Genomic DNA, 21,493 nt, shown 5'->3' with positions numbered 1-21,493 from the left:
TGGCGCAGGCGCACTACGGCAGAGCACTATGATGGTAAAGACTATCACATGGAGAGGGTGATGGTAAAAATGATAAATTGTAATCAACCAATGAACTGTCTAGAATTTATGTATGAGTGATATAACATGTACTATCTATCAATTTTAAGACAATTCTCTGTTTACATAAATGTTATAAGCACACTTAAACTTCTTTTGACTTGGAATTTGTATAATTTTTGTAAATTTCTAGATTTTTGAATGCGGGATTCCCTTAAAGTGAAATAGCGCCACCTTTTGATAGCGCCACGTTTTACCAGCTACTATACCGCATTCGTGTACCAGTTTTTCAAACTCAAACAAGTCAAAGTTAGTTTTATAATTCAGGTTAGTATTAATTTAATAATTATAGCTTTATGGAGTTAAGGCTAATCAAATTAATTTTGAAAAACAGGAAAATCACAATTTTGTAAATAGATTCTCCAATACATTTGCCAAAGTTTGCATATCATTGTGTGTGACGGTTGGGACTGATATTTCCAATAAAAAGTTGAACATTTTCTGAAATATGTTGCAGCCTCCTAATAGTTAGGAGGTGGACAACCTTTTTACCATTATCGGTCTAAATCCATACCCTGGTTCGTAAGACGAAAATGACATTAATTGGTCACACCAAAACGTTTGTATTGCACGCGAAGCGGCCTTCAAGAGCGCTTGAGTGCGTGGATTTTGTAATGTCAGAGAGGGCCTGTTATATTCCCCTTCACGCTAGTGTGGGAGAGCGATGAATAGGAAATAATATAATGAAGACATTCAACATCTACATAATAAGCTTTAATTTTTCTGTGTGTGGTATGTACAACGTAGTATATAGCCAGTCTAGACTTAGTTGACAGCATAATACGTCTTTATTAAAAAATTGAAAATGTAACATCTCACAAACATATTTTTAAGTCAAAGAATGACGCCTGGCTTGTCAATTAAAATTTTGGAAATGAGGCCACTCGTAGCAATCAAGTTTCAGCAGCACGCGTAAAACGTTTTCCCTATTACTTTTTAAGTAGATAGCTTTAATATACAAACAGGATACAAACTTGATATAGGCGTACTTTCTGATTTTAGGGATTTTAAACCATCTCAGAAACTTGATATGTCTGTACCCATCCCTAAAATAAGAAGGTACGCCTATATCATATTTGTATCCTGTTGAAAGCTATCTATTTGAAAGGTAATAGTGAAAACTTTCCCCGGCTGCTGATAGATCAGGCGTATTTGAGAGAAGATGTTAAATTCTGAAAAAATGAAGAATCAGAAACTTTTGTTGTTGCCACAGTTAAACAACACCAATGTGGATATTCATATAAATGGTTTAATACAATAATTTATTGCTATATTTTTATGACTGACGCTTAGTGATCTTTATTGGATCTTCCTATATTTTCGTTAAAATAACTCATTTTCACCAAAAGAGCTTTGAAATCATAGAAAAAAGTCGGCAATGGCAAATATAAGAGGCCGCATAGCAGCTTCGTGGGGATATAAGTTTAGCCTCGAACAATAATATTGCAGAGTACTGTCCTGTATTTATCCACTGATTCTGGATTACTTTTGACTATTGATACAAATCAATTTCAAAAGAATAATATTTGCAGTACGATTGAAATGCGAAATGGACAAAATATTGAATGAAATCCCCTTAATCTGGTGCATCAAATCACAGTATTCCAAGCCTGCCATTGTTATTGGATAATATAAATGATGGATTGGAAATATCAAACATATAAATCTGCGGCGTTGCGGAAAGGTCATTGTCCTCGAAAGTAGATTGGCGAACTACGTTAAATTCAAATTACAAAGAGATGGAAAGGTTTAAGCAACTCGTTGCTACGACTGTAATGTCTGTTCTAGGAGCGTTTTCTTGCTTCTCTTTATGACACTCACCTCTTTATGACACTCACCTATCCTTTCTGTATGTCAAAAAGTCCAGCAAGAAATACTAGGAACAAGTTGTGTTACAAAATAAATACACTTTGGATGTCTTCATCACCGTTTAGATCATATATCACTAATAGGTTTGGGCGATACGTGAAAATATGACGATGAAGTATTTGTTTATGGGCCATCTGAAAAGGCTGTTTTAAAACCACTGAAATTCAGTGACCATGTTATATAGCAAAAAAGTACATTTTGGGTTTTGATGCTTCGATATGGTTTATTTCTCTCATCGTATGACATTTTAGTTGGACACAAATCCGCACGGCATTGGTATTTAGTAAATATTCGCCCAACATACTTGTACATGTAACTTTGCGCTAAAACAAGAAAGGTCAACCTACGTGGGTTTTTGATCAGTTGGCATCTAAATCAATACAAGTTTCATCTAGTTTCATCTCATTGTTGGCGTTAAACTGTGAGAATTATAAATATGAGAAAACTGCGCCTGAAATTCGCCATTGAAAACTTTAATAGGTAGCTAATGGTATAGAACCTTTAATTACATAGTATAAATTTCGTATACATATTACAGTTTTCATTAAAACTATTTATACATTCTTACTGACATTAGTTTTATTTGTAAACGGCTAGAGTAAACTATGTGAAGTAATTGTCAATTGATTTTAAAAAGGCTGTACTGCTACTGCCGGTCAATCACCTGAAGGGGAAATAACCTCTTTATGGCTTTTACCAGTCCTCGTTATTATTATATCATCCACTCCTAGATGTTCAGTAAATGTAATTTGCTGTGAACAATTGAATAAGAAACTTAATATTTGTACATGTCATCCGCTCTTTAATGCCCGGTAATGTGAAATTTGATGTGAATTATTCAAGACTGTCAAGTTCCCAAGATCCTCCTTGAGTGAAAGTAACTTGAAAACATACAAATTAAAGAATAATATAGTTGTGCCATAGGGAATTGTACATCGCATACATCCTGTACACAAACGTCGTTAGGGAAGAAATTGAAGATTTCAATATCCTTTGAAAACCATCTGAAAGATGAACACCCACATGACATATGATGATGCGCAAACATTTCCAGAACGCTGTTATGGACATCTCTTTTGGTCATCTTCTAAAGTGCAATAAATTCGTATACACAGTACTGCGGCTATTCAATAAATATGCGCATAGAAGGCGAAAATTATCGGCAACCATCTCCGAATGGCAGAACACGAGCAGTCACTATTAGCCGCATTGATCTTTCGACTGCTCCTCCGCCATAACCGCTGTTGAGAGTCATGCATGATTTGTAATTTTGTCTTGATTATGGAATATTTAAAGCCTATTAGTTGATCATATTGATTGATTGATTGATTGATTGATTGATTGATTGATTGATTGAATACAAATCATAGCGTTTGGGATTTTTTTTCAAAAAGAAAAAGGGTTTGAAACAAGGAAATCCCATATTCAATGAAATTTTATCCTTTGGCATTTTGCACCTTAGAATTTACCTGTTGTACCCACACTTAGAATACAAAAAACCGGTGCAATATTGCGATACAACTTTTTCATGTTCTTATTTTCTCCTGCCATGACAAGCCCAAAATAATGATTAAACAGCTCAACAGAAATATATCGCATTTCATATGATGAATAAGTTTCGAAGAAAAATCGGCAAATTTAATAACAAAATTGTACGATTGATATTTCATGCTGACCAATTCATTTTAAATTTTAGACTCCGTATACTCATAATTTAGCACCAGAAAGCATATTAGTATTAATTTGATATCCACCAAAATGCGAAACTTTTCTTCTATGGGAGCAAATTGATTTCGAGTTAAAAGCAATATCAACCACTTCTAAATCTAAATTGAAGACCTGAGCGCAAGAAGACCGTAAGTCCACTTGGCCCCTCAACATGTATACGCTAAAGTTGCGTATAGTTTCGTATAATTTGGTAATGTTTTATACATGTTCAGAGACCAAAACAAATGTTTTCACCCTGGGACATGTATTAAACATTATAAAACCCTAAGAAACTATACGTAACTTTAGTGTATACATGTTGAGGGGCCCAGTGGACGTAAGGTCTGCTTGCGCTCAGGTCTTCAATTACAACCCAACTTGAAAAGTAAGGGGCAATTCTTAATTCCATGGCTGGTCAATTCATCTTTAAAATGCACCCTCCCCCCCCCCCAAAGTGGTTCAAACAATGGGAATAACACATGACAGTAATGAGTGACTGCCTCATTGTGATTTGTTTAAGGGGGTACTACACCCCTGGTCAATTTTGTGCCTATTTTTGCATTTTTCTCAAAAATGCTAGCACATTGGTGACAAGTAAGATAAGTATATTATAGGGGCAAGGACCACAGCTACTGTACTGAAAATTTAGCAACTCAAATCAAGTAGTTATTGATTTATTGATCAAATAATGGTTTTCCCTCATTTTTGACTGTATCTCCACAATTGTCTGTGCTGAAATAAAATTCCCAATGCCCCTATAATATACATATCGTACTTGTCCCCAACGCGCTATAATTTTTAAGAAAAATGCAAAAATTAGGCACAAATTCGGGCAGGGGTGTAGTACCCCCTTAAGCGAAGTGCAACACATAGAACTACGGGGATGATCCATAGGTTGCTACAGTAAAATATTTACTTTTTTATTTCTCTCTTGTAAAATTATTTCAAGAGATATTGACTTCTTACTTTTCTGTTTGTTATATTTGGTGATAATCACATGTTCGTAGAATTTTTAGTCTGTAGTCGTTATATACCTATTAGCTTCCTCGAGTCAGTCATTTTGATATTGTTTTTTTTTATTGTATCTCTAAATGTAATGATGAGAAGTATGCAGAAGTATACATTTTCAGAAAGGAAATGATGCAAGTAGTTCAACTAGCATAACAGATTCCTGTAAAAAGTTACAATTTTTGAAAAAATCTCAAAGTCTTATTTTACTTTACTGTACTGACTCGAGGAAGGTATAGGGGCTATAGCCATGTGATGTTTGTACCTATTATGTTATCACTCCTTGATAGAGGAGATCCTTGGCTATACATTAGTACCAAATATAATGGTATTAGGTTGGTTCGTAGTCCATGTTACAAAATATGGCTCAGTAATTATAGGGTTAATCAAATCATCCTCTGCGTTAATTATTGGCACTGAGTCAGGAATGGATGACTGTTACAACTCAATATGCTGGACATTAGAGTCATTTTTGACATCATCGTTTGACAGTTTGCTACAAACACGCTTTATTGCTCTTATTCATAAAACCTTTTATAAGATGGGCCAAACAATCAGATTATTGGCGAGGTTGTTGCTGTCATATCGTAGAAATTCTCAAGGACAATGTATGATATCGTACACAGTAGACTATTTTTCAAATCACGTCAATAATACTGTACTTCACAGAGATTACATTAAACAATCGCTTGACACAAACAACTCACATGTTTACAACAAGTATCAACAATTCAACATGGCAAAACAGCTCTGCTATTACAAGTGTTACTACCTTTTTGCAAAGTTTTCGAAAAATAACATGTTAGTTATGACAAGTTTTACTTATACTCATTAAGAGTAAGCTTCTGAATATGTTGGGTAAAAAGTCCCGGATGACAGGTGTTGCATTCACTCTGAACATGGAATCTCAAGCAATGCAATATAATATTTCCATTAATTCGAAGTTACATGAATAACTTCAAACCTGGATATATATTTTTACATTTGTCTCCAGTTCTGACATAAGCGTTATTTCACTTTTACTCTGACTATGTACTCTAAGTACAAAAATATCAAATCGAATCACATAACAAGGGATGACAGACTTTTGTATCAATCTTTTATACAACACATTTTTACCATTGATGATATTGGATTCATCTTTCGAGTATTGCAACACAATATTTTTGGATGACATTAAAGGAGGATATTTTGATTTCATCGTTTTTCTGTTTTGCCTTGTGTTCTCATGTTTTCTCGCACGTATCAAGTAGCGTTGACTTTGTGATCTTACAAAAAGTGTGAAATAACAAAATACCTTGACACATTTGAAGCAATAATAATACAACAATACTCACAACGTAACGGAATAAGATAAGTGGGGTAAAACATTGCATTATTGAACCAGAAAACAAATTGTAGACGTTTCTTCTTGTCTTTTGGGGATATGAGGTCCTGGTTGATAAAAAGTAGACCACTTCTAGTGGATATAAAGTAGATTGGTTATGCAACTAGACCACACCTGCCATCTAGTTTATATGCGGTTTGTGAGACTGCTCTATTATGACATTAGATATTCTGATTGGAACTTGAAATTTCAGTGTCTAAATCAGGGGATAAAAAGTAACATTTGTACTTACCTTAACCCTAGTAATACGAGAGGGGGTGTACCAGACCCGCCCCCCAAAAAATACGAGGTTTGTTAGACGAGTCTATTATGACATTAGATGTTCTGATTGGTACTTGAAATTTCCGGTAATCAGGGGTATTTAGAGTAACATTTTTACTTACCTTAACCCTAGTAATACGAGAGGAGGTGTACCAAACCCTAAGGTTTTTCATCCGGCAAAAAACAAACAAACAAACAAACAAACAAACAAACAAAACCAAAAAAAAACCCGCGTGGTTACACCAGAAGGATTATCGTAGTTTTTCGTAGATCTGTCCTTTACCTTCATTTTTGTTGTAAAATTGTTACCCATCATCTTACCTAGGGGTAGGACCAGCCATCAAAATTACCAAGGAGTAGTAAGGCACACCATAAGTTTCTACAGTAAAACATATCATTTTTAAGTTGATCTTGTAGAATTATTGCAAGAGATATTGACTCTTTGCTTGGTGGTTAGGTAATTTCCTGTCATATTTAGGCGACAAGTCCGCATTTCTATCCTTTTTTGTATATACATAGCCACCTGTCACATAGGTATGAGGATATGTTCGCTACGTGCGGAACGTTGAACATCTGGCTTAATGTAAATCTATACAGATTATTAACATCCTTTTAACACCTGTTTGAATGAAAATAAATTAACATGGCAGGGCGTCTTAGTTCAGATATGTTTGTCTACATCTTCACAATAAAGGCGAATGAGAACAATGGAAAGAGAGAAAACGACCGTACGGTTTGAAATGTTAACATTAATTCAATACAATTTCAAACTCTAAGGCAATTTGCAAACTTCGCAGTCCTATGTATTTGTTTGCCAAACCATAATGCGGTGGATCAACACTGTTTTTTCCCCACAACTTTTTATCCCCATTGTTATCAAAATCAGCTGTTATCCTAACTCACTAATACTGCAAGAGAACTATCGGTTTAATTTGGTTTATATACCTCGCCGCATATAGTATAACATTGTATATAGTTGTTCGACGAAGGTCTTAAACACTTATTATGTAAGATGATTCTTATTATGTAAGATGATTCTTTCAATGAAGAAATTTACAATTTATTCTCAATTGTTAAAATCGTTCAAGATACAAGAAACAATGCCTTTATTTGTTATCATTATCTAAAGCAGGAAAGAGGAACGATCAAAGGGATTTGAGAGTAGCGCATATTTCTCAGTGCATCAGTATCTTTTGTTTTGTATGTTACTCAAGCTTAGCAGTAATACCACGATATTCAAGCCTAGTTTAGGAAAATTGTCAACATTGCTTTAGGCAGAAATGCATCACATAATAGCAAGAAATAACACAGTTCGAGAAACCTTTTATAACCATTTATAACCATTATATACGAAGCATTGTTGTTGTTTTTCAATTCTAATGATTTTTTTTGTTCAATTTAACGAAACAGTAAACACAGAATCCGATCATTCATTATAGGTTTATAACACATGCAGCCATATGGTGAATTTGTTATATGTGATGCGATCAAGCAAAATCAGTCGGAACTCGGCAAAAACAAATTTTCAGTTTCCTATAGGATTGTAAAAAGTTTTCATAAAGCTGGATTTTGCAGAAAATTCCATTGAAATTGAACAACCAGTTCCAAAGATATGAGCAATTAAAGAGTTTCCAAAACATTACGAAACAAAAGGAAAATATTTCTTTGTTTGGCTACCCATAGCAAAAAGAAAAGTTTCCCGCTGACTACCCGATGACCATTCGGTGGTTATCAGAAACCTTTCGGGTACCTTTTCTAGAGTTATCCGAAAGTGCCCGCTAGCGGATACCTTGCGGATACCTAATTAAGTTATCCAAAAGTTTTCGGGTAGACACCCGGAAGTCTCCCCAAAACTCAAATATTTCAAATGAGTTACCCAGAAGGTTCCCAGAAACTTATATTCTTTGCAGGAGTTACCTGGTGGTTATCCGCTTTTAATTTGACCTTGAAAATAGCATTAAGAATGCGTGGGTGGGTATATGGTCAAATTAAGGTCACTGTATGAATTCAAAATGGAGTAGCTAGCTGTTGGCAGTTGGAATATATTTGTGCAGAATATTCAAGTTATTTGTGGTCCAAAATGTATGGATTTACATGTAGGACATTACAAGATGTTTAATAATTAATCTGGAACATGCTGTAGGAATTATAAAGCATTGAATGCTTGATTTCATATGACAATGCAGGTAGGAAAATTTGTATGAAATGATTTGTATTGATGCAGTTTTTATACACAATGTACCTAATATATGACACATTTGAATGTTTAGTTTATATCTTTTCTAGTAAATCATACATGATTTTGACAGTAAATTAATGTCAATTAAATTACTAATCATCAGCTAATGTGTCAATTAACTTATAAGCTTTATGTTAAGCTATTTGTTGTAAATAAATTATAATATTTGATATAGAAATTATAGGTGATAACACTTAGGTACTGTATACATGTTTATATGCTGATATCAATTTGGTTGTACATTAATTGGAATTTAAATCAGAAGAATATTTTTGTACAATAACTACAATAATTACACTGTACACTTTCAAGTTTCTTATAGCAAGATTGCACAAGCTCAACTGCCATGACTGCAAAGTTGTATTTCTCCAAAAACTATACAATTCAAATAATAAGCTAAATTGCCTAATAAATTTGTGCATACTCATGAATTTGTATTTCTGCATTCCCCAAAAGGTCAACAGGAAGTCTCCAAAGAGGTCACCAGGTATATCGTCACCAAAAGTTATCCGCTAGGTCCCCGAAAAGTTATCGGGTAGTTATCCGCTGGTTCCCAAAAAAAATCATCGGGTGGTTACCCGCTAGTTTCCCAAAACAGTCATCGGGTAGTCATCCGGTACCTATTACGTGAAAGGTATCCACGATTGTTGCCCAGAAATTTATCGGGTAGTCACCCGCTACCTATCTAATTTGCATGTGAAATTTGCCGGTGTCTACCCGGTGACTATCGGGAAGTTATCCGAAAAAGGTCTCATTTTTTGATATGGGTATATCTCAAAATCGATATTTCCGAGTTCCGACTGATTTGGCTTGATCGCATCACATATTATTGAAACTAAACCGACATAATAATATAATATTAAGATATATTAAAATCACCGAATTTGTAATGATACGTGATTACATTGAACATTCCAAAAATATGTAGAATACTAATATATCTTATCCAATTTTATATGAACGTTCGTAGCACTTAAATAGATGGGCTATAGAAAAATGTGACGTGGTATATCGAAAGGAGACACCTTTGGGCAGGATCGTAAATGGAGAAATCGTAACAATTCTGCCCGGGGTGATTTTTTCACAATTTGGGTTTGTTGCAAATATGTGATGTTATATGTTTAAAATATTGTCAGACCGGAATATAACTAGCATCTTGTATTTTTGAGACATTTTTCAAGGTAATTCCTACTCCCAACATTGTCAATAATATTTCTAAAGGCCGATATCCAATTTTATAATACCATAACTTACGAACTCAATATCTTCGCTTAGGAATGTCTGATTTCATTGGGGAAAACGGCGTTGTGGAGCAAAATATCTCTATATTTAAGATATGTAAAAAACTCAAAATTGATAACCTACTCAAAAGTGTCGCTTTTTGATATACCACGTCACAAATGTTGTTAACAAATATAAATATTTATATATGTTGTTACACAAGTTTTTAAATCAATTTAACATGTATAAAGAGATTCGATACATAATCCGGGTAAGTGTATTCCTCTTATATCGATTTCATTAAGGTTTAAAAAGGATACTGCAGATTTTACATTGCTTCGTTGTACAGTATCACTTGCGGGTAAACGTTTGCCCAAAAAGTGCAATAAGGCAAAGAAGCCATATTAGCTGAGCTTTTCTGTTGTTGAAAGTCTCTAAATGATACATTACTTGTGTGCAAAAAATGAAGTCAATTGCATATTCCCGTTTTACTGTGATACGAAATTTTCATTTCATCGAAGCACCATTATTTGGAACGAGAGTCCACAATGTGCAATAAAATACAGCAGATCTGAAACATAGTTCAAGCTTAATTTTTTTAATCCTGTCAAATATTAGGATAATGTTGTGCAGCAATAAAATGAATAGTAGTGCATCATACGAGTACAATGTCTGCAATCTTAATGGTAATCACGAATTCAAATGAATAAGTTTAATTTCATATCATATTTCCATCCTTTATTATGACCCCTAATACATGACCATAACTTTGTAAATTTCCCTTTAATTTTCCAATTAAATTCCTGACGAATGTTTCATCGATACATTTGTTCGTGCTTTTAGTAATACTGCGAATAGTAGATCGATGCTATCAGTGTCCCTGCACAATCGGTATCAAACCCTTTTTGTCTCCTAAAAGTGAACAAAGGGAATTACAAGAGAAATACTAAAACATAACCGTCATCGCAATTTGGTAATGCTATTCAATTTCTTCGGCATGTACAAAGCTTAAAATATTATTGAAATCATAGCGAGACATGCTACAAAACAGCTACAATACGTCTTATTACATTATATAAATGGAACGGACGAATGTTATTTTTTGCAGTGTCTTAGTTAAGAATATATTGATATAATGATTTAATTTTATTGGAGACCCTGGATTTGGTAAACGGTATTATTACAATACTTATTGTTATTTTTCTTACCACATGCGCTGCCATGAAACATTTGTACCTCGTATTCAACGCGTAACTTAAGCTTAATACCTGTGTTTCTTCAAAGTTAGTTCAAATCTTCTCAGTTCGACTATTAAAAAATTCGAAGATAAAGCAGCCGTTTGAAAATGTCGCTAGCTAACGTCGATTTCAACATTTAATATAACATGAACTATGTTGCAAGTATTGAACGTCACAAAACACTGATTTGATACTGTTAACAACATATTCCGCATTCAACTTTCCTTTCAAATGTTTCCAAACTAAACAATCTCAGAGACTACTATGGTTCCATTCCTATATTGCAAAAATGTTTGCCCTTTTCTCACATAAGTTATTTCTTTATGTAGTGTCACCTTACAAGCAATCCCAGTTTCGCAGATCATATAGCTTCTCTTGTCTGAGCTTTTGTATCAGATGCGAGGTAGTGATAGTCGAATAGTTTACTTAATATTCTATCAGGTACGTCTCCTGTAGAGTGTCAGATAACCAAGACACATGAATTTATTGAGCATCCGTGTTTCAATATGAAGTCTTATTATTCATTGCATAACATAAATTATTAAAAAATAAACGACAGTGGTAGACTAAAATTCACGTGAACATTGTCACTTTATTGCGCATCGTATATAGCCTATAGACGAATCCAACGAGCCAAGTGATGGTCAGAATTTAGTTGGTCATTACTGGGTCCCGTCTGCACCAAACTGGTGTTGTTACTGCCCAATTGGGTGGATTAAATCCGCTTAAAAATCGATGGTGAATTGTATTTTGTTGTAAACTTTCATCATTCTTTTGTCTACGTGTAACACGGGTGACGAATTGCAGTTCAATATCCCCGCCAAGGCCACATCATTTCACATTTTAGGTGGGATAGACCTAAGGGGGACCCAGCTATGGCTGCCAACTAAATCCTATCAATACATGAGTACACATTCAGGTATGTCTATTTCTTAATAATGTTTGATGTAAAGCTTTCGGCTTTCAATTTCTCATGTAGGAATTGTTGTTTCTGTTCTTTTCTGCAGAGAAGTGCAAACTTTTTTTGGGAAATTTAAACTACATATACTACATTTCTATTTCAATGTGATATTCTCTTACAGTCGTTACTTTAAAAAGCAATCATTATTCCGTGAAGTGTCGCCAAATAGTTTAGGGGAATATGAACTTTCAGGTAATATGTAACCTTCTTTGGTTTCGAAAACCATAAGAGCCTTCTTGTTGTAATTGTGTCTGTTTTAAACGATTACTCAATGCATACAGGCACCTGTCGATACCAGACACTGGTTATCGAGAAAAAGCCCCCAAATCAGCAAATTTAGCTATATATTGGGCTCGATATAATTCTGTAGCCCCATATTTCCTGTGAATATAAGGTTAGGGGTTAAAAGTAGTCCTACAGGGCAAATTTGTTTTACTATGTACACCTAGCAATTGGGCATGAGGTCGTTTTTTATGATCAATGTATAGCCCTACAGAAGAATACTGCTATAGTCCTACGGCAAGGAGATTTTACAGTTGTAATATTTTTAGGACGTTTTACAATTTTTTATCTGATCTCAATTTGATCTCTTCAAATAATCCAATCTTCTTTATCTTCAAGATAAGGCTCACTCTACAGATGAGAATCCAATTTGAAAAGACGACTAGATCACTACAAACAATCTTTGTGATTATCCAAACTACACGTAAAAATTCATACTAATGACACACTATTACCGTTCACCATGTTAATTAACGAGTTTGAACTTCAAAATTGTTGTTCCTTAAGTTTCTGAGTACAATATACAAATCACTGTTTAAGCATTATTGGAATTAAAGGTATCGATGTAAAGTTGGATGTTTCCAGGAGCTACTTTCTTCCAGATGACTACATATCTGTTAAGCAAAAATAAAACAAAACTGTTGAAAGTGATTATAAAAAAATATTTATCTTGGGAGCCAACATAAACCTATACCTGACCCCCGAAGACTATATCCAAATACGTGACTCTGTGTGACCTGTATTTTTACACCCATTTTAAAATGAGTTCTTCATACTGTCTCTTTTATGCATTTCAAAAAGGCTTTTTAAGAATCAAATACAACGAGAATGTGTCTTGTCGCCGTAGCATGCTTACAAATACACCCTATTTGTCGATTTCGCAGATACAGATTTTGTGCACCAAAACACTCATAATTTTGAATATTGTGGTGCGTAAAATATTTAAGACAATCATGATTATATTGAAGGCATATTCAGAAGGATTTAGCTTTAATGCAAACCTCGCATATGTGTTCAAGGACATTTTGATCAAATATTATATGGTCCAAAGCGGTTTAACGCAGCGCGAGAACTGAAGCGCCGACACGAGCTCCCACATGTGTAGTGGGAAATATTCTGCTTAGATTTGTTTGATACGCGAACCTCATGGCATTTAGATGATCTATGCTCATGGCACAGGTCCAGGGGCGCAAGGGCGTACCTGGTCACTGAACGGGGCAACATTTCCAAATCGGCCCGCTTATCTATTGCTAAAATGTTTATTAGACAAATTCGCGCGAAGCGCTTAAAATTTGGACATATTTGTAAAGAACCCATAGAAGGTAAAACCAATGCGGTAATTGGTTTCGCCTCTGGCTCCTAGTTTTAACCAGAGCCTCCACTGATGTATACTGTTCTATAAATTACGTACTTGCCAACATCCGCGACAGCACCATCTTTATAAGAGGTATAATTTCCTCTTTCCCAAAATGTACCAGCTTCAGCCACGGTGTCTGCTGTAGGGTCCAGTACAGCGGTAACGAATTTCAGATCCGTTATTCCAGTTGCGATGTAACCTTCTATAAATTTTTCAAAAGCTTTAAAAAGAAAACAATTATCAGGATGAAAATGAAGTGATTTCTTGATAAAAAAAAACCAGCAATGATTCTAATGATCTTGCTTTAGCCTAGAAGTACCAAACCCCTCAGATTTTTTGTCCGTCGAAAATACAAACAAACAAACAAAAAACAAACAAACAAACAAACAAACAAAAAAAACCGATCAGCTAGTGTCAATTTATGCCAACTTGATAACCAAGTTATTTTTAACCCTAGAACTCAGAGTAACGGGGACTAAGAAGAACCCACCTAATAAATGTCGTCTAATTAGTACAAATGCATAGCTGTGGGTCTTCTCTATGCATTATCACTATGACGTCATAATGTGAGGGCGCCCATGTAAATTTAGGAAATTTTAGGTGCATGATTAGTGTTACTTTTAATGTCGTGGGAACATCATAATAAACCAATAATACTTGAAATATTTAAAGATGGTAACTGTCATAGTGAAATCAGACTTCGTCTATTATTTCATAAATAGCTCCATTCATAACGCTGGAAATACCTGACGATATACGGGAATTGGTCAAGTAATTAAAAAAAATGTAGTGAGGTACGTAACATCATCCTAAATTTTGGATTGGTATAGAAGCAAACCTAACTTGTTTGTAATACATGATACATACCTTCTCTTCCAATTAACGGGGGGAATCCCGTTGTTAACACCTTGGTATCTTCAGTATAAAGAGATGACATGCCTTTTATGTTTTTATCTCGCATCAACTGACCATATCATTCTCTTATTTACTGCGTCAACTAGAGCTTTTGTGTCTCCTGTAAGATCCAAAAAGAAACAATTTATATTTATAACTACGAAGTTGAAAGTGAATGCAATTATTTATTTGAGCGTGTTTTGTTTGGTATGATGTTCCCATAAGCACCAGGTAGGTGTGCGATGTATTCGGTGATAATTCATTACACTTGAACAAAAAATACTGCACACTTCTTTAAATTCATTGCAATACAATGTTGTCAGAGGGAAATATGGTTTTAATGTTAGCAAAAAACTAACAAAAACAAATAAACAAACGAACAAAAAAAAACCCAAACAAACAAAAACAAAATATCAATAACAATACAATACCAACCATATACGAGGGGCAGTCAGTATGTTTTAAGAGTTGACTCGTGACGTCATATGTGGATTGTTTTCATGGCATTTCTCAATGATTACATAAACACTGTACCGTTGTCTTTCAAACAACGCATGTAAAAATTATATCATACACATGATTACGTAACGGCATTAGCATAAAATCAATCGACTAGGGACACTGCCAAATCACGCAAAAAGGCGGGCCTTTTAAATTACAGAAAAGACACGTGTTTAAAATGTCCGAGAACAGCAAAATAGTGCATATAGCTAGTTTTTGGCAAATATAAACATTAGGTCCTCAGTTTGCATTTGGTAAAATATGAGACTTGCCATTAAACTTTGGTGGATATGGGACGCCTGGAAACTTCAGCAACTTTAGGGCTTGAATGGGAGCAAAATTTTTCTGCAAAAATGGCGAAAATGTAAAAGCAGTTATTACACATGACATTAATTATCTCCAAAATGAAACAGACTAAAATATAATGACTGGTCACGTGTGAGAGCTGGTACTCAGTGCGATGATACCTGGTGCAAATCAAACAATAATCTGCGCATGCGTAGGTAGGATGACCGATACAACATGGTGGAAATGCACTAAAATGGCAAAATTCTATGTAAATAGGGCCTAAAATATTACAAAATGCTATGAAAATTTTAATTTAAATATTCATATGAATTTTTATGGTTGATCTCAACCTGAAATGAACAGAAAAGTTTTAAAATAATTTTCTCATTCAAACGATGGCCTCTCTCTCTGTACCACTACTTTTTGTATAAATGTAACAATGGTAGAATAACAGTTATATTTTAATCACGGATTCAAATATTTTCTAGGGAGACTCCCGTTTCAATGTTTAGAGATTAGTCAACAGAACTGGCAAAAAATATTACATTTCCACGTTTGCTGTTTTTGGCAATATCAAGATTTTTAGAGAAAGAAAAGCCTTGTTTTTGTCAAAAATAAGACATATTTGACCACGCATTTTAAATAAACTAAAACCTTTACAGCCCAACAAACATAGTTTAATGATTTGGTGGTTTGTTTTCTATTACTGTTCCAAAAGGCAACATTCTCCATTCTTTAATTCCCAAGAAAATATAAAAAATACAACAATACCTCATTTCAGCCTCTTATTTCCCTTAACAAAAACGACTCAATTTCATTAGGTGACTCTAGACCATTGATTTTATGCTAATGCTGTTACGTAATCATGTGTGTGATAGAATTTTTGCATGTGTTGTTTGAAAGACAAAGGTACAGTGTTAATGTAATCATTGAGAAATGCCATGAAAACAATCCACATATGACGTCACGAGTCAACTCTTAAAACATACTGACTGCCCCTCGTACGTAGCAGTATTGTTTTTTTATGCAAAATGTTACATTTAAAAAATATCAGAAGTCATACCAAAATTTTGGAAAACGTGGTAACACAGACACAGGTCGATAATTACCAAATATTCATGCCTATCCTTTGTATAAATGGTAATAACTTTAGCTATCTTAATTATTATGAAAAAAAATATTTTTAGTAATTTTAGATAATATATTGTTGCAAAGAGAGGAAGGTAGATTGGTTTTACCAGAGTTTTTCTTTGTTGGTTATCATCTTATTGGTTGTACATAATGAGATTCCGAAGGCAATTCTTGATATAACTTATGCAAGGTTCAAAATTAAACAATGATCCAATTTTGCCTAAACGTATGTTTATTTACTTTTCTTGTCACAAGGATTCTGAAAATACTAGTTTCACATATTTATAGCTCTGCAGATTTTGATATCATATTTATTGGTCGAGCTATGAGTTTTAAACATATTGGACGAGACGTAGCTGTGCGCCGATAGGGGGTGTATTTTTAATGCCCCCTAGCATAAAATGTTCAGCTCACTTAACTCTACCACTGTGCCTATATGACTTAAATCTGCTGTGCTACTACGGCTTATCGATCATAATATGATCTGAGCCATAATGTCGTGACACGACATCGAGAGTTAAAGCGCCTGCCGTCAAATTGCAGCCAATCTAAAGAATAAAATCAACTCGAATAAACAATAGGTATAGTTATGATATTAATATACTTTTCCGTTTTTTAATTGATATAATGAATTGATTTAAGTTCTTTCAAGTAAATCTATAATATGATTAAATAACACGCTGTAAATAAACCAAGTAGATATACAAAAAATTTTTAGCATACACCTTTACCACAGTCCGTGTACTGTCGTAGCAAAATTACAATATACAGGTCTGTTAAATGTGTATAACTTTCTAAACATTATGTATTAAAGTAGCACAACTTACCCATGGTTTTGGAATTTCAGTTGGCGATCGATGACAGTGAAAGAACGACAACAGTCTGCACTTACTTATTATTGACAAACTAGAGTTTCAGATAATAATTTCTACACTTAAGAGTGGCACTCTTATTTGTTACTTACTGCTCACTTAGGCGTACAGAACACAATGTCGGTACAACTACAGCTGCAACTATGACCTTTTGCTTTCAGGTACCCATGTCAATGTAATTATGACCTTCGAGATTCAATGTTCTGGGTCTCAATTTTCATTCACAGAGCAATATACAGATCACAGCTCGTTAATGCAGACAATTCTTGCACGCTTTTTAGTGTTATTATAGAGATATGGCATAATCAGCAAAACAAAGTCAAACAAAACAAAGGTTATCTGATATTATTAAAGCCCTGACTGTTGCTTTATATTTAAATGCTGTCAATTAGGCATGGTATATCAGAACTTGAACAAAAACAACAACAACAACAACAACAACAACAACAAGAACAACAGCAACAACAACAATATACTATTACTACTACTACTACTACTACTACTACTACTACTACTACTACTACTACTACTACTACTACTACTACTACTACTACTACTACTACTAATAATAATAATAATTAGTAATAATGATGATGATAATTATAATAATAATGCTATACTAGCTGGATACCCACGCACCGCACTGGCCCCTCGGGGGGGGCCATGGGGGGCCCCGGGGGGCCTTTGGGGCGCGAGCTCCCGGGGAAAATGCAGGGCGACAGAAGAAGAAAGGGTGGCAAAAGAAATATTAATGAAAAGGGCGAGACAGAAGGGCGGCAAAAAGTGTTATTAGTGAAAAGGGTGGAAAGTTATGGAAAAGGTTTAAAAAAGCAACTAATATAACTATACATGTGTGGTCGCAAGCAGGGCCACTGCTCGAGGGGTGGGGTTATTGGGGCAAGTGTGTCACTTTTAAAACCATTACAACAAGTTGCAATAGAACGAACAAACTCTAATGAGCTGTGACATCTTCACCCAATTTACATCTCGCCGTGATTTAATAGTGTATTTACTAATCCAGACATCTTATTGGTTAATAACGCCAGCGTCCGAGTACGGTATTTTGACTACTTCCCCGCGCCTGTGCAATTAAGTAAAAACTTCCGCACCCTACTACCACACGGTGTCTCGACCCCGTGCGTCGCCGTTCCTTCAGACGTAGCATTATGCTACACAATGGCAATTCTGCAGACGCGTTTATCGTGAAAATGGCGTCGCTGCAGTTATTTTGCTGAGATTACCGATGGATAATAACACGCGAATTTGACAGTTTATGAAACAAAATGCTATTTTATTGGAATGTTAAAAAGAAAATTAGAATAATATAGGTCAAAATGTAAATTGATTGAACAGACATTCTCCAATAAAATCAGGTAAGCAAAATATTAAGCTTATTTCCATGCTGGCCAGCACGTTGACTGGTGTGTGTTGACTTTTGTTTACGATTTTACCGCGATAGTGAAAATATTTATGAGGTATAGTAAAACAAATACAACATGTTTTATTTCGGGAAAGTAGTCAAAACTACTGGTCCCGAGGTGTTGGATGATTTGACTACTTCCCGACGCGTCAGAAAGTAGTTTTGACTACTTCCCCTCAAAACATGTTGTATTATACTAACCCTTGGTTATGCTAAATAGATTGTCCAGTTTACGTGCTTAAGGCCACACTGTGGCATACCTGGGAGGAAAAAAATCAGTGTTTCAAATGTGGAAAAGTGTGATATGACTTAATATAATACATTAGAAAAGGCTTAAAGGAGGATTTCGTGATTCTAGCATCCTCTTTTTATGACATTTTTCAGTAGATATCCACGAAAAAAAGCTTATTTCCAAAATTTCAGTTGATTCCGATTTTGCGTTTGCGAGTTATGCATGTGTATGTGTTATATGTGTATTACACTGCTCCATAGACAATGTGTTGTAATTTCGTTCTGGTGCACCAGAACGAAATTCAAATTTGGCGATATTTTTGCTAAACGAATTAATCTGCAAGAAATATTTGGTACATAAACATTATGTAGCCAGAGGTATCCAGTGGTGTAGAAATCTCAACTTTTTTTTGGGAAGTGGGGGGATGAGGCTGTGGATCACGAAATGCCCCTTTAAGAGACCTTGTGTATTAAAATCAAAGATGTGGTGGCAGACTTTAAAAAAAAAATCGATTTTCCTTATACTTTGCCCATGGTTAGACATTAAATCAACATGTATAAATTTGGTAAAAAAATTACCACTACACCTATGGTTACCATGGTAACGGCCAAAATATGAATTGACCCAATTCACCTATTTTTACCATTTTCACAACTGGCAAAATGCTTAAATATTATGTCATATTTTTGTATGAAGAACAAGAATTACAATTTCCTTCTCCCATGCAGTGAAGCAGTCATCTTTGTCCTTTTCAAAAATGATGTAAACATAACAATTGATTATTTCAAAATGGGAGATACCATTTTGTGAAATAGGGGTGTTTTTTTAAAACAAAATACAGCGTTTCCAACAAGTTAAAACTTTTTAATAATAGCATGACTGGCATTATATGCCTACTTGTGATTCATTTAATTCGATCATTAATCATGAAATTAATATTATAAAACAAAACATATATAGGATGTTGGCTTACCATGCAAGAGCAAGATTATAACCTTTCTAATCTTACAAATTAATATCGCATCGGCACATTAAAGACACATAACACATCTGGAAATGTTTGAAGTTGATAATATTATGATAAAGTTTAAATCAGTCCCAGGAAATCAGTACGTTTTACAAATGGGACCAAATTTCAAAAAGTGAGCCGAGGTGGGGCTTTTTAAACTTGCTGCTTTCTTTACGTTGTCAACTTTTTTTTGGTAGATAGGCTTTACCGGTGGGTTTATGGGCAATGGATTTTGTTAATAGTGTCATTAATTTGTGGGTAAAATGGATGCGAACGGGACTTCTTTTGCTTTACTTGCAATTACTTATTTTTTCTTGGTTATTTATGCCTTTTTGTTTTATTATGTTTCTTACTTTGTTGTTTCTTGATTTCTTTTTTTATTTACAACATAAGTCATTTCTTTTTTAGGATAAAAGGTAGCCCTAACAGGCTGTTTGGTTTGTTTTTGGTTCTTCTGAACTGAGTTTACTGTGCTGCTCTGCCCTCTACCTGGTTGCCTCCTTGGCGAATACAGGTTTCAGCCCTGGTCCTCATTGCATCAATTGCGTTGCGTACCATCCTTATGCGCCGGATACTTGCGAATGCATTCAGTAATACGTTTGCGAAGATCTTGGATTTTGCCACAAAGGGAAAAAAGTGGTGTGAGGTCTGGTGATCGTGCAGGCCACTCCACAGCATGAGCCATCCTAATCACTCTGTTTGCTATCCGTGGACAGAGTGAAAAACGGGTACTTTTATTCAAAAGAGCATATCTTCAAAAGTTGTGAGCCGATTGAAATAATTGTTTTGGTTTATTAAAGCTAACGATTAAAGGGCCTCTTTATTTTGGGACACCCTGTAAAATAAAGAAAAACATGGATATTTTGCACTCAATACTGCTACATTTTTATGGAAATGATGCAAGTAGTTCAACTAGCATACAAAAAGTTACAGTTTTTGAAAAAATCTCAAAGTTTTATTTTACTTTACTGTACTGACTCGAAGAATGTATATGGGTTATAGCCATGTGATGTTTGTACCTATTATGTTATCACTCCTTGATAGAGGAGATCCTTGGCTATACATTAGTACCAAATATAATGGTATATAACGTTTATAATTGAAAATTAGGGTTGGTTCGTAGTCCATGTTACAAAATATGGCTCAGTAATTATAGGGTTAATCAAATCATCCTCTGTGTTAATGGTGAGGTTGTTGCTGTCATATCGTACAAGTTCTCAAGGACAATGTAATATATCTTACACAGTAGCCTATTTTTCAAATCACGTCAATAAGAATGTTCTTCACAGAGATTACATTTAGAGAATAAAGGTATTGTTTTTAGCCGCTGGAGTGCATCTATCGTCTCATATAACACGGGCGACATCATTATTTTAAGTAAAACAACGAGGCGAAGCCGAGTTGTTTTACGCCAAAAAATAATGATGTCGCTAAGTACAAAAATATCAAATCGAATCACATAACAAGGAATGACAGACTTTTGTATCAATCTTTTATACAACACATTTTTACCATTG

Source organism: Amphiura filiformis, chromosome 17 (genome assembly GCF_039555335.1).
Source record: "Amphiura filiformis chromosome 17, Afil_fr2py, whole genome shotgun sequence".
Classification (NCBI taxonomy): Eukaryota; Metazoa; Echinodermata; class Ophiuroidea; order Amphilepidida; family Amphiuridae; genus Amphiura; species Amphiura filiformis.
This window is presented reverse-complemented; position numbering follows the sequence as displayed.